Here is a 15,690-nt window from a genome sequence, read left to right as displayed (position 1 = left end):
TTGACACCCCTGCTTTAGACTTTACATACATTCATGGTTAGTACATACATTCATGGTTATTACATACATTCATGGTTTGGTTAGTACATACATTCATGGTTTGTACATACATTCATGGTTTGGTTAGTACATACATTCATGGTTTGTACATACATTCATGGTTTGTACATACATTCATGGTTTGGTTAGTACATACATTCATGGTTTGTACATACATTCATGGTTTGGTTAGTACATACATTCATGGTTTGGTTAGTACATACATTCATGGTTTGGTTAGTACATACATTCATGTAACCATACATTCATGGTTAGTACATACATTCATGTAACCATACATTCATGGTTAGTACATACATTCATGGTTTGGTTAGTACATACATTCATGTAACCATACATTCATGGTTAGTACATACATTCATGTAACCATACATTCATGGTTAGTACATACATTCATGTAACCATACATTCATGGTTAGTACATACATTCATGTAACCATACATTCATGGTTAGTACATACATTCATGGTTTGGTTAGTACATACATTCATGTAACCATACATTCATGGTTAGTACATACATTCATGTAACCATACATTCATGTAACCATACATTCATGGTTAGTACATACATTCATGGTTTGGTTAGTACATACATTCATGTAACCATACATTCATGGTTAGTACATACATTCATGTAACCATACATTCATGGTTAGTACATACATTCATGGTTAGTACATACATTCATGTAACCATACATTCATGGTTAGTACATACATTCATGTAACCATACATTCATGGTTAGTACATACATTCATGTAACCATACATTCATGGTTAGTACATACATTCATGTAACCATACATTCATGGTTAGTACATACATTCATGGTTTGGTTAGTACATACATTCATGTAACCATACATTCATGGTTAGTACATACATTCATGTAACCATACATTCATGGTTAGTACATACATTCATGTAACCATACATTCATGGTTAGTACATACATTCATGTAACCATACATTCATGGTTAGTACATACATTCATGGTTTGGTTAGTACATACATTCATGTAACCATACATTCATGGTTAGTACATACATTCATGTAACCATACATTCATGGTTAGTACATACATTCATGTAACCATACATTCATGTAACCATACATTCATGTAACCATACATTCATGGTTAGTACATACATTCATGGTTAGTACATACATTCATGGTTTGGTTAGTACATACATTCATGTAACCATACATTCATGGTTAGTACATACATTCATGTAACCATACATTCATGGTTAGTACATACATTCATGTAACCATACATTCATGGTTAGTACATACATTCATGTAACCATACATTCATGGTTAGTACATACATTCATGGTTTGGTTAGTACATACATTCATGTAACCATACATTCATGGTTAGTACATACATTCATGTAACCATACATTCATGTAACCATACATTCATGGTTAGTACATACATTCATGGTTTGGTTAGTACATACATTCATGTAACCATACATTCATGGTTAGTACATACATTCATGTAACCATACATTCATGGTTAGTACATACATTCATGGTTAGTACATACATTCATGTAACCATACATTCATGGTTAGTACATACATTCATGTAACCATACATTCATGGTTAGTACATACATTCATGTAACCATACATTCATGGTTAGTACATACATTCATGTAACCATACATTCATGGTTAGTACATACATTCATGTAACCATACATTCATGGTTAGTACATACATTCATGTAACCATACATTCATGGTTAGTACATACATTCATGGTTAGTACATACATTCATGTAACCATACATTCATGGTTAGTACATACATTCATGTAACCATACATTCATGGTTAGTACATACATTCATGTAACCATACATTCATGGTTAGTACATACATTCATGTAACCATACATTCATGTAACCATACATTCATGGTTAGTACATACATTCATGGTTTGGTTAGTACATACATTCATGTAACCATACATTCATGGTTAGTACATACATTCATGTAACCATACATTCATGGTTAGTACATACATTCATGTAACCATACATTCATGGTTAGTACATACATTCATGTAACCATACATTCATGTAACCATACATTCATGGTTAGTACATACATTCATGGTTTGGTTAGTACATACATTCATGTAACCATACATTCATGGTTAGTACATACATTCATGTAACCATACATTCATGGTTAGTACATACATTCATGTAACCATACATTCATGGTTAGTACATACATTCATGGTTTGGTTAGTACATACATTCATGTAACCATACATTCATGGTTAGTACATACATTCACGTAACCATACATTCATGGTTAGTACATACATTCATGGTTAGTACATACATTCATGGTTAGCACATAGCAGTACATTTCGCAGTGGTGGAGAGTCGAACCCTGGGTCTCAGGTGTTCTAGCGCAGCGACGGAGCCACTCGCCAAGCGTGGCGAGCTCGGGGGTCACCCGCTTTCACTTCGAGTCATTCTCATCCGTTCAGTTTACAAAGACCACCCACAGGAACATCGTTCCGCGCGCGTTGGGTAAGTACAAAAGAGTGCAGACGGCCGAGGGCTGCCAGGTCGAAATGTTCGACTGGTTAATGACACGGCCTCTTGACCCGAAAGAACCTGGTTCGATCCCAGGGCTGAGCATATACCTGCCGGTGCTTTTGCAATTGGAACCTCGCTTAGTGTAAGTGTACGCATGCAAGTATTTATGTGTAAATACATAAGGTTGCCCCGCCCCCCAAGGAGCCACAGGCCCCGCCCCCCGGGAGGAGCCGCAGGCCCCGCCCTGGTATAATTGAATAGGGTAAATGAAGACTTCAAGACCTGTAACAAAACATGCAAGAAGTTTCATATTCAAGAGATGCAGCATCAACTGAGGCTCATCGTGAATGACTGACACCAAAGTTGACTGTTTACAAAGACCACCCACAGGAACAAAACACACCAAAGTCGACTTTATTCACAAAAACACCCGCATGACGATTCAACCGCAAAAAAAAAAAAAAAAAAGGCTCGGACTTGAACAAAATAAAGGCTTTTACTCGTACAAAATATATGCACCAACATGGAGCAAGATTCTGAATTCAGTGGCCATTTTACAGCAGGGTTGCAAAAAGGTTTGCCAAAGACAAATTTCATTGGTCGCAACGCAGACTGTTTTTACGCTTACTCGACACGCTTGTCATTTGCATCTATGTGTGTCAGGCTACTTGGCTTTTGTCAACAATTTAGAATACATTCAGCTTTTCTTTGCACCGTAAAAAGAAATGCCTGACACTGCATATTTAACATGACATATTTGTACTCATTTGTTTGAGACTAATTTCACAATTGCCTTATAGAGAATGTTTCAAATGATTTCAGTTTGTATGTTGACATTTAACTCAATATGTACAGCTAGACTACACATGCCAATTTTGAAAATGGACCACTTGAATTCAGTTCACAATTTAATTCAGGTACAGAGGCACACAATTACAGTACAAACTTTACAGTTCACTCCATGTATTAAAAAAAACACTTCAGACTAAAGTTTCAGCCGCTGATGACATACTGCCAACTAATGTTCTGACGCTCGCGAAAAGGAGATCAGGACTTGATGAAAGGCTTTGAGGGTATTTAATGATGGCATCATGTTGTTTTTTTGAGCCTCCAAAAGCAGAGTACGTCATGTCAACCGAAAAGGATTATACAACGTAAAAAAACGTCAGCATGTTGGCTAGTGCTTGTTTCTGGATGCCCATGAGGATAGAAGAATACATTGCCCTGACAAAGTCAAAATATTCCATTTTTAAAGTTGAAGTTAAGTCAAAAATGTCTTTACAATAATATGTATGATTCACTCGGATATAGCACCATAACTAAATTTGAACCACATTCTTTATGGTATAAATAAAACACCCATTGAAATGTGGAAACTGTGCAATATAGTAATAACTATTTATGAGTAAAGCCCATATACATAAATGTAAATGGTAAAAGAAAATACCGTTGATGCCTCAAATTATTTATGCTTTAAAATGGAATCCATTAACACTGAATGTAAATGACTTGTAATAACACTGAATATTCACAGAATTTATTTTGGGTCTTTTTGATGTTGTGTTTAGAATATGCACTTCAAAATGTGTATCTCCTATCGAGATTTTGCTACATTGCTTTTCGTGAATTATTAAAAAAAAGTATTTTTGCTACTCTCCTGATTAGGTGGGTGGGCGGAGCTACGGCGCACACCTGGCTAGCATAATTAGTTACGTTTACAACACACAAATGTAAGCTAATTGCTACAGTACCGTTTTTTTCTATTATGTGCTCTTATTTGCCACATTTCTGCTGTTCTTTCATTTCCCACATTTACTGTAAGTAATTCTGGTATTCCCGCCTCTAACATTTGTTTCTGTCTTTTCCTGTAGATTTGTTGTTCCTTTGTATGCTTCCCGATTTATGTATTCGGAACGCCGCACGCAGATAGTGTACGGGCGTCAGAGTGAGTATCTAAAGTCGCCGTAAATTTACATTATTTACTCTTCGTTCTTTACGTCCATTTTCTGCCACACATAGGCGCTTCACTTCCTTCGCGTGACCGACTCTCGAGGGTAGGGTGTTTTGCGCATACCAGTGCACACGAAAAGACAATTCACAAGAGAAGAGTAAAAAGTCCCACTTGGTGAGAGGCTAAAATTGAGAAATATATATATATATATATATATATATATGGCAGTGGACACACGTGTGAGTGTGTGTGTATGTATATATATATATTTGTATATGTGTGTATATATGTAAATATGTATATATATACACGTGTGTGTGTGTGTGTGTGTATAATATATATATATATATATATATATATATATATATATATATATATATATATATATATATATATAGTGGAAATTCCATCAATTGTTTCATCAATTTTCTACTGCTTGAAGCAATGATAAAATATTTTATTTGTTTTTCAAGAAACAATTCATCAATCTGGGCTAAGTGGAACGGCGTGTTGACAGATGAAAAATCCACTTCAGAGAGGCCCCAACAATCCAATACAAGGAAATGCTGGAGTCACTGGCCAATATGATTTCCATCAACCAATTGATGACCGCTGATGCCAATTGCAGTGAGTACAAAAATTGTGTTTTCTACTGTTATGACACTTGGTTACTGACCGCTGAAGGAAACAATGACTGTGATTATGGCCCATGATCAAAATGTGTTGATCCCATTGAACATCGATGGGAGGAGCTTGAACAACTTATATACACTGCAAGTCTATATAAGGCGGCTTTGTTTTCACATTTTTGAATGACTAATTCAGTCAACAAAGAAATATCTTGAAGAAAGTTGAACAAGTCTCGTAGCCTGAGAATAGTGTGTGCCGTACTTCCGCCGCAGCCTCCAAGTTGGTAACCTTTCCTAGCCGTGCCGTGTCAGTGGCGATTGGCCTAAGAGGGAAACGCTGAGGTGTGTCTTGGGATTTAAGTGGGATTTACGAGGTGCTCGGCCATTGTGGGGGGGCGGCCGGTGAGACTGCTTTGATAAATAATGCAACGGCAGCGTTTGAAGGAGGAAGGTGATCTCCGGCCGGACCTTTCTAGAAGCATTCAAGAGAGCACTTGGATCAGGTTCATTTGTTTAACTTAAGTTTGAAGACCCTTCTTTTTTATTACCATGTTGGGAGTACCAGCAGGCTTTCGAAGACTTTAATAATTAATTTCCCTAACCATCATTTAAGGAAATTAACAATGAATTATTAATTTACTTTTTTTCATTAGCAGTTAAACATGAAGCCAAGATGACACAAAGCAGCTCATTAAACAGCATCACGTTCTAATATATTGGCTAATACTAATCAAAGTAATTATAGCGAATTGATAGAAATCAGTCTGCTAAATTTTCTGGCCAGGGGAACCTGTCATACTCATGTCCGGCATTTTAAATTTGTACTTTCTGTCCCGATCTCTCATAAGCTGTATTATTGCCACCCAATGCTAATTTCCCATGAGTGCCATCATACAAAATAATCACTGCAGAAAAATTATATTCCTGCCATCATATTGGCTCCATGAAGTGGATTGTTTTGGAATTAATAGCTTTATTAGAATTATCTTAACATACAAGTGCAAAGAGAGGACACAAACCCCATTAAGATTCGGATATATCGGTTTGGTCAAATGCATCCAAACATTCCCAAAGCAGTCTGAGATTTAAATTATACTATCATCCTTTTTCAGTAGCACTTGTCCTTATCAAGGTCAAACGCGTGGGAATGGGTGGCGACGTAATAAAACGAGATGTTCATTGAGCATTCGCAATGTCGTGAAAGATATCTTACATTGAAATGATCATAATTCAGTCTAATGACGCATTCAGCTGACCTTCAGTCGTCAGTCAGACACTGCTAGTCATAAAAATCCATTTTATTCAGTCAACCATCCATTGTCCACCATTTTATAACACTTGGTTAAATATAACAAAAGCCTCTTTCTATACTGCCTATAAGAGCTGCCATTTTCTTACCTTATTGCAGTGACGCAAGTGGCATTAAATAATATAGCTGAATTGAATGATTCATAATATTTGTGCAAAGTGCACTGCCGGAGCTTGTTCCACAAGGGGGCCAAGGATACCTCAGGGGGTCAGAAAAACAACCCAAAAACGTTTTACAAAACCATAAGATTCTACAGAAAACGCTGATACAAATGATACAAAGGCTAAAGTAATATTAATAATAGTTTCAACATAGTCCGGTCATTTTCAAACACAGCGTTTGAAGGACAGATTCGCCGACGATTGGAGATAAAGTACTTATAAAACGACAGATTTATGATGCGACACGTGTACTCTATCGGGGGGGTCGTCGTTGTCGCAGGCTTGCCAACATACATCATCTGGCTTCCGGACGGACAACTCATTGGTCGAGGATTTACCTTCCTCAGCCGGCAGTGGACATCCGCTGGGCTTGGAAGCCAATATTAAACATCGCTTTCAGTTTCATTCAGCTCTTATGCAACAACATCTGGACAAGGGACCTCGGACGACCAGACCACCCTCTTTTTTTTTAAGCAGCAGTGATTACATCAACAGCAATCCCACCGCCCCTCAATGGGATCAAAACATGAAGGGCATTCCTGTGTGCTTTGACTAACAGCCAAGAAGAGGAATTTCTTCCCCCTCCCTTCACGCTTTCTATTTGCTAATGACGTTGAAATTGTCATTTTGCATTCCCAGTAATCATAAACATCTGGAGTACGCCATCTGTTCATGTTGTTGTTTAATGGGCTTCACTCTTATGTGTGGAAGGGCAAAAAAAAAAAAAGTCCGATTAATGCATCATGTTGAATGCGTAAAGCTGAATGATACGCAACATCTTTGACCTGAGCTTTTTTATGAATGAGTTATCTTATTCTCCTTTATGTCCTTGAGGGTGGGCATCTTTTTCCATTCCAGAAAAAAATTCAGGCTACAATTTGGCACGAGTCAAGTGAATTGACTCATTTGAGCACACCTTTGCCTCACCCGTCATTCAGGTGTTGATGAAGCCCAGTTGACAGCCTTACGCTGCCTAATTCCCGATTTGTGCCATACGCAGTGTCCACTTCCGAAGCATAGTAATCCCAAAGGATTGGCAAGTATTTTTAGTAATGTATTTACCGACTCTCCGTTGATCCCTTGATGGGTAGTTGAGTCGCCGGAGTACGCACCTCAGTCACTGTGCAAATATAGAATGGGGGACTCTTGGTGCGAGCAAGCCAAATGTCCAATCCAGAAACTCTTCTCCATTCCGTTCATGTCAGGAATACTTTCTGGTGGTTTAAAGTGTGCAGCATCAGCAGTCCTACAAGGCTGCCATTTTTTTTAAATTAAACAAATAAATAGTAGCAGTCCCCTGTGGTCCGACCCATTACCACACACCGTGTCCTCACCTTGGAAGAGAAACTCTGCTTGATGATACATTTCAGATAGAGAGAAAATGACAGTGTGATCCAACAGTCAATGCGGCGGCATCATCAGAGGATGCTGCCAGAAAGCTCCAAGACTGAGGGCCAAAGAAGTTGAAGGTGTCTGGTAACAAAAATGGATCGAACTTAGAGGTCATCAGAAAGCCACTCTAATTGCCTCCTCGCTTTCGTAAAGACACTCCAGGCATGGCCTAAGCCCGGGAAAACACACACAAAAAAAAATCTTAGCTGGTCCAGTGTTTGTTTGCTTGAAACAAATTAGGATTTGCACGCAGGACACGTTTTGCTGAAGAACTTGAGGATGTGACAGGAATTTTGCTACTGAATGTTTTGGATCGGGGCTAGATTCACAGCTTGTCTGCGATATCTTCTGGTTCTTCTCCATCAATCAACATGTGGCCACTGGCATTAGCTATGGGTTCAAAATATCACATTTTATTTTTAACAAATTTACTTGCATCTATGCTTTAAAAAACAAAAAACAGTAATTTGTTGACCAGTGTTATTTGTTAGTCCACATTTTCTCCTTTAGGGAAGAATTGCATTAAAAGACTAACAAATGAAGTAGCGTGCCGTGTAAATATTTTTAATCATGATTACTACTAACAGCACTAATTCTAACAGTAAGTGAAAGCTGCCTTAACTGAAGGCTGCTAATGACTTTTGTTTTTATTTTAAAAAAAAAATTCAATCACCTATAAAAGGCCATCCCTTGATTCCATCCATCCATCAATTTTCTCTCCGGCTTATCCTCATTAGGGTCAAACATGAGCTGGATCCTTTCCCAGCGGCGTTTGAGCAGAACTGGTTTGAACAGGTTGCCAGCCAGTCACTCTGCTAACAGTTATATCTAATCAAGTGAATACTTAGTATTTTAGAGAATTTTCGCTGATCTCATCAGCCCTCTGGCCGAAGTGAAATAAAATAAAAAATGGTCAAATTGTCAAGTATCTCCGAATGGCACTTGGATTAAAGCCTTTGGTAACACATTAAGGTCTCAAGTGACCTTCCAGGCCAAGTGAGGAGCTAATCATTGTCATGCAAGGGAATGTTGCCTGATTGGCTCAGCTAATACCATGAGTTTCATCATTGCTTTTTTAATAGCGTATCCCCCAAAATCCACTGGTCTTTTCTGTTTTTGTTAGTCTCAAAGGAGAAGTCCGAAAGCTTGATTATTGGCCAGGTCATCAAGTCACGTTGAACTTTATTACAATCGTAAATATTCAACATCCTCGAAAATGACAATACATCTGCTTTTTTTTAAATGTCAAGGCTTTAGTCTGTCGATCCTTTCTGTTTATGCTAAAGAAGAAGTCTCTCCAGGACACGCAATATATCGATTAATTGGATCAGTGAGGGAGAGTAAACAAGATGTTGAACTTGGCATACATCCTGCCGTGATGACTACATCAGATCTAATTTCATTCCATTATTGTTGCACCAGAATGCAGGATTTATAAGACAAACACACAAAAGCACTTTGTTGTTGGCATACTTGCTAGCTCAAAAATCATGTTGATGCTGTATGTCTCTTCATATTTCTGAAACATGTCTCAAAGCTTTCAAATCTGTCGATAATATATTTATAGTCTCGTCTACTCATCCAGAAAGGGATCATATTGGCCTTGAGTCTAAATTGAGTCAGTTGTGTTCAATCGAGTATGGCATCGAGTTTGCCGGCCGCCGTCAATGCTGCATCTAATGTTGTGGACAGTAGTTCCCCAAAGTGGTCAAACTCTCTAAATAAGCATAATCGTTCCATGTAGGACCAAAAGATGCATGGTAGAAAGCTTTAAATCCAGGTCTTAGTCCATTGAGCTCATCCCTATGAATAAAACAAAAGCTAACAGTGTCAAGGTGCCCCAATTTGATACCGCGCTAATGATTCCAGCGCAAATGACTCACTTAGCTCTCCCGTAAAAAAACAAACATTGACGCAGCAATACTATGACGTGACTCTGTTTGCTTGACGTGGTAACCTGACGTCAAATCCTGCTTATGTTTTGAGGCCGACTAGTACGCTGATTGACCAAATCTATTTTTGGTGCATTCCCGTCCTTAGTTTTGGTGGGCACATTTGTGCATTATGTTCCAACCACAGACCATTTCCCCGAATAAATTAAAAAGGGCAGCAGAAAGTGCATCATTTAACTCATTTTTCAGATGATACAAAAACATTTAAACACCCTCTACCTAATAGAGTGAACGAGAGCAAGAGAAAGGGACAACACAAAAATTAGTGTACAAAACATTGTACCGATCTTGTATGTTTACAGTAAACAAATATTCGTATTTATTTGGGGGGAAGAAGTTGGTGCTGGAATGAAAAGAAGAATAAACAAGCTAAGGCATCAAATGTTCTCTGTCTGTGTTTACGGCAGACAGGTTCTGGACGTTTCTCTCTAATTGTTTCAGCTGTGTGGAGCAATTACCATTTTGATAATTAATCTGTCTAGCTTTAGACAGATCACAGATTATAACCGTGTTGTGTTGGAGACCCACTTTTCCATGGCTACAGCGGGGTGCTGCGGTATGCCGGGTGGGGAGGAATCGCCCGTACGCTTACGTCAGGCGGTCACGTGCGCCACACGTGGAAAAAGCTGCCCGGTCTAATGTCATTGATGCAAATCCATCAATGAATCCAGAGAAGTGTCTGACAGCAAACTGTCACTGACTGATGTTCTGGCTAAGGGGAGGCTTTCAGGAAAATGAGCTTCTCACAGTGAGAGCATTCAGTCGCTTGATGAACGACTTCAACTTTTCACCTTTAAAGAGGTACAGGGTTGAGGAATGATGCACTGGTCTTTTCCCGGTATTATTATTTTTTTTTGTATTGTAGCTGCTGGATGTTGGCACAAAGTCATGAAAAGTCCCAAGTCATGTTCTCCTCACTGCACAACAACAGCAGCAGCAGCAGCAGCAGCTGTGCAGGACACGTGACTGTGTTCCTGTCACACTGGCAATGAGCTAGATCATGATTGATAAGCTTAAACGTTGTTGGAATGAAGGACATTAGGACAGCCTAACAGACTTTTCTTTTTTTTTTTTTTTTTTGATCTCACTTGAGTTTTGAAAATGTTTGTCTTAAACACTTTGACCTTGGTCTTGATTTGGTCGAGACTCTTCAAAGTCTAGACTCCGCAGCTTGAGACTTTAACAACATTAGCTGAGAAATACAACGGCTGTACAATATGCATACAAAACATCTCATCTGAAGCCCTCATTTATTTCCACCTCCTGTCGGCCCATGCCCTCACTACGACACATCCTATGATAGATTATCTAACGCCATCCTCCCTCGTAATCATAAAAAGTAGCCAGAGTAACACGCGACGAACAGCTGGCTTTAAATATAGCTACTTCCACCCCTCCTTTTCCCCTGTGTTCTCTTCCCTGTTTTAATCTTATTATGCAATTTTTATTTTTTGCAAACATTACCCTGCAAACGCACTTAAAGCACAGCTGAGCGCTCACAAAGTCGACATTCACTAAAATTGAGAGTGAAGGTTTATAGGGGTATAAAAGTCAAGTGTGTCCGTATGTGCCCACACCTGACATTGCGCAGTATCATTTGCCATTCTGATGGGCTCAAATACAGGTGGGAGCACTCGAGTTTCGTCCGCAGATGGGATGTGTTTACAAACCGCGCCCGGCACACCTGATACTTTACATGTAATTCTAGTTGCCTAGCGCCGCGACACGAGGCACTGCAGGTAAAGATTTGACTACAGACCAAGCCAATGGCGTTCGAGTTCTTAGGCAACCTGGTAGAGTTCACGTGCGCAAGAGTGGGGTCACGGGGCATCCCCTCTGATCTTGTTGGCAATTTAAAAAAAATAAAATAAAAATGAAAATAAAGCATATCTAAAGCCACCCTGGAAATGACAATTAATCGTCTCGACAGATCTCGCCACCTGAAAAAGTAACAAAGCCTCTTTATAGTTGCCCCAACATCAACATCCCGACAAACACCACCTTTAACATTGCGAGAATTTAAAGACGAGATTAAAGCTAAAGGCGCATCCCACGCCGAAAGAGATGGCCCATCTTTCCTGTACACAACCTAATAACAATAAAAAAAAAAAGACAACACAGCCTATTTAAATATGCGTCGTTTCAACATAGCAACCTGCGTTGTTTGTAGATTAGACGGGAGGCATAGTTCACGGCATGATTAATGCTCCCGTTAACCATGTAGCGCTAGATAAATCACGGGCCCCCTGCTTAAAATATAATCTTGGCGGCTTTGTCGTCAGCACGCAGCTGCATAGAAGGACTTTTATGTAGGTCAGGTTAACAAATTGCGCTTCCGTGATGCACTTCGTAAGGTCACCCGAGGAGAAACCTAAAGCTTTCTTTTCGGTTTTGTTTCATACACGTTAGCATCTGAACTTTAGCAATGTTGACTATCATAACCCTCCATCCATCATGAAGCTCTTAATCCCTTGAAGTCTTGGACTTTGTCAACTCCAGAAAGTGCAGGTTCTGACCTGACCTCACATCGCCTCAGTCTTGACTATAAAGTTCTTCTCAGTTCTTAACTGGGCTGTTTATGGTTGAATGTATTTGTGCAGGGTTAGGTTAGGTTGTGGCTTAGGTTAAAGTCGTTAGAGTACCCTTAGCGACTGGATAGCTTGAAGTAGAGGTAAGAATGTGAGAAGGCCTCTCTCCACAAACACACACACACACACACACACGTACAGTCAGTGTTTATTGCATTAGCAGTGCCTACTCGAATGAATTTGCAGCACACGTGGAGCCCACTTGACCACCGCACCCTTGAGGCTAATGCAATACCGCCGCGGCCACTTTTGGATCCAACAGCATCTCGCCGAGCAACCTGAGACGTTTCCGTGAAGAGTGGATGAGAGTTTTTGCACCCGCTTCAATTGTTTGATGGTGCTGTTAGCCCGACAGATTGGATCAGCCGTGCACTTAGGCCAACATTTGTCGTATTATTTTTGTTTGGACAGCAATAGTGCTTTGCTGGGGCTAAATACGTATTTATTCATTTATCAGCAAGTATTAAAATAACCGCGGTTACCACTTGTGTGTTTTTGATTAAATGCTAACTAGTTTTGTTGAATGTGCAAACCATACATGTACCAGATTGTGGTAGAATTTGCTGTGGTGATCAATAACTTGCATCTCGTGTTTCTTATTTCTACAGTCTGGTGGCAGTTTGTTGTCGTCTTTCCTGAAGACAGACGATCTAGAGTTGGATAAAGACTTTTGGTCACAAAGTAACGCAGTAAGTCTTGGAATTGTAACTTAAATCTGATGACTATATTAGATTTAGTAACATGTTAGATTGCGAGTCGATCACTTTTGGTGAACCCCGATATTTTCCATGACCTTTATGACATCCGTGACACTCTGGTTTGTTTACACCCCGGCAATTTTATTTATTTATTTTTATTCTTGATGGAGCCAACCTTTTGTCCGGGTTGGTGGCTGTCCAACCTCATCTCCCTGCGCTCCGTGATAGCCTCATGGCCCCGGCCTGGAGATGGACCAAACCCGCAATCCTATTAAAATGCTACTCTCCTCCCAGCGCCAATCACACTTTAATTAAAATAGCCAGTCCAGCATGGGCGGAAGTCCAAAGACGACAGGAGAATTAGATGTCATGTGCGTCAAGAAAAATATTTTTATTTATGCATTGATTTAAGGCCCCTCTAAACGGACTTTACATCCAATGACTTGCAAAAAATACAATAAAATAAAAAATAAAAAAATGGAAAGGGGAGGGGCTAGGGGGCTGTAACGCAATGCTGCCATTCTGTTGGCGGCTGATGCTATTTGTGGCATAAGTAATAGCTGCCAGTGCAGGCCTATGAAATGCTTCATGTCAAGATGAGCTATTGACCGTAAGCAGAGATGACTGGGATGTAATCTTAGAGACACAATGCAATTTTAGACTGGCCAATCAGACGGCGGCGGACGGAACATTGTGCTCCGTGGGAGCCCACGTTTGCTCTCAGTTGCAATTGTCACTCTGAGACCTCGTTGCGTCTTTTCCTTAGTTTTTAAACAATCAAATATTTAATAATAATGTACGTTTGAGTAAAGTTGTCCATGAAGTATACACATTTTGTTATTTATGTCAAAACATAAAAAGTGGGAGACTAACTTCAAATTTGTTCCCATTTCTTCACGATTAATCAATAATCGATTCCACACAAATCACCATCGAGTCTTATACCAATGCAGGCTTACGTTCCATGAATCCAAGAGATTCTTTAACCGTATAAATATATTTTTGTTGTCCTCTGACACGTACATCGGGGGATTTGCACATTGTTCAATATCAGTATTACTTTAAGCCATAAATCTTATGCAATCTTTCTCTTTTAGTCTGCCCCCTCCCATCCTGCCTTGCCCTTCCCCTTCACTGGTACCATGAACTGTGGAAGTGAAATTACACAAGAAGGGGTTGAACAGTTGGCATGCCAACTAATCCAACCAAACGAAAAGAGGGGGAAAAAACAGGAGGAAATAAATGAAAGGATGTCTGTTTCAATTAGGGTAACATTTGGATCATTACATAATAATCCAACAGTAAGCATGCAAAACACCCAAGCTAATATCCTGCCGGGTCATCAAGACAGCCAGCTGCGCTGAATCAGATGTTGCTTGTGCTTACTATTATGAAAGAACTATTACCACTTTATTCTCAAAAATAAATCTGCTTAATCGATCACACCCTCCGAGGAGGCAAAAGAAAACATCTAGCATAGCATGCTAAATTGTTCGTGAAAGAGCATCAGTAATCTAAAGAAACAACTAACAGGAGGAAATTGCTTTTCGACAAAACATGACTACCTACGGGGACTAAACTCGATGTAGTCCTGTAATGAAGGACTACTTACATGCGTTAAATCAAGACCGAGTTGTCGGCCAACGCTGTCATTAGAGCCTCTAATTAAGGACATTAGTAAAACGTGTGTATGGGGCTCTGTCCAAATGGAGGCGGTGTGTGTGTGTGTTTCTGTGTCTGTGTGTGTGGTGAGACTGATTTATTACCAGTGCACGCTCTTACCGCCAAATCCCTCCACATTCCCCCATCGTCAAACCAATTTATCTCATAAAGATGTGAGTGACAGTTGCAGCATTATCCGTTAGCCTGAAACATTAGCTTCCACTCGTTTTCTACTACACATTCTTTTGGATCGTCAGAGGTGGTGTGTTATTTCTTAGTGTACAGTGACCCCCTGTAAATTGCGGGTGATTCCAAAACTAGATAATTACCAATTTGTTGTGATATGTAACAGGCGATCAAACATTTATTTGAGTCCACAATCATAAAGGCCCATAAAGCAAATTTTTGTAATGTATTTTTTTGGAAAGGGCGGTGATTCTTTTTGTTTCATTTTTAGTATTTCTGTATTTTGGAAGATTTTGATGCAAACCTTTCATTGCAAAAAACATATTTGAATATACAAGAGAATCTCTCATTTTAGACTGAAATATTAGCAGTCATTATGATGCAGCGCTGTTGTGCACCAGTGCAAACTCAATATTGCACAAGCTGCACAACATACCTCGTCGTGTTACACTGGAGAAAAAAAAATCTGCTGGCTTTACATAAAAAGTGTGGACATTGGTCTCACCACGCGTTAAAATCCTGTTCAAACCGACATGC

General features: G+C 39.4%; 1 protein-coding gene across 3 annotated transcripts in view; it reads left to right on the top strand.

Annotated features, from left to right (window-relative positions):
• The first annotated feature begins 3,602 nt into the window (after positions 1 to 3,602).
• LOC119131781 (potassium/sodium hyperpolarization-activated cyclic nucleotide-gated channel 1) overlaps positions 3,603 to 15,690 on the top strand; it is a 54,130-nt gene continuing 42,042 nt past the window's right edge. The window contains exons 1-4 of one of the 3 annotated variants that reach the window (XM_037266477.1): positions 3,603 to 3,698; positions 4,497 to 4,570; positions 5,050 to 5,203; positions 13,216 to 13,288. The gene's annotated coding sequence lies outside the window, so the exon portion shown is untranslated. Of the gene's footprint in view, positions 3,699 to 4,496; positions 4,571 to 5,049; positions 5,204 to 13,215; positions 13,297 to 15,690 lie in introns of all 3 variants that reach the window. The other 2 variants (XM_037266478.1, XM_037266479.1) reach the window with 2 other exon arrangements.

Source organism: Syngnathus acus, chromosome 12 (genome assembly GCF_901709675.1).
Source record: "Syngnathus acus chromosome 12, fSynAcu1.2, whole genome shotgun sequence".
NCBI lineage: Eukaryota > Metazoa > Chordata > Actinopteri > Syngnathiformes > Syngnathidae > Syngnathus > Syngnathus acus.
The sequence above is the reverse complement of the archived record's forward strand: the minus strand, read 5'-3'. Positions and strand labels throughout refer to the sequence as shown.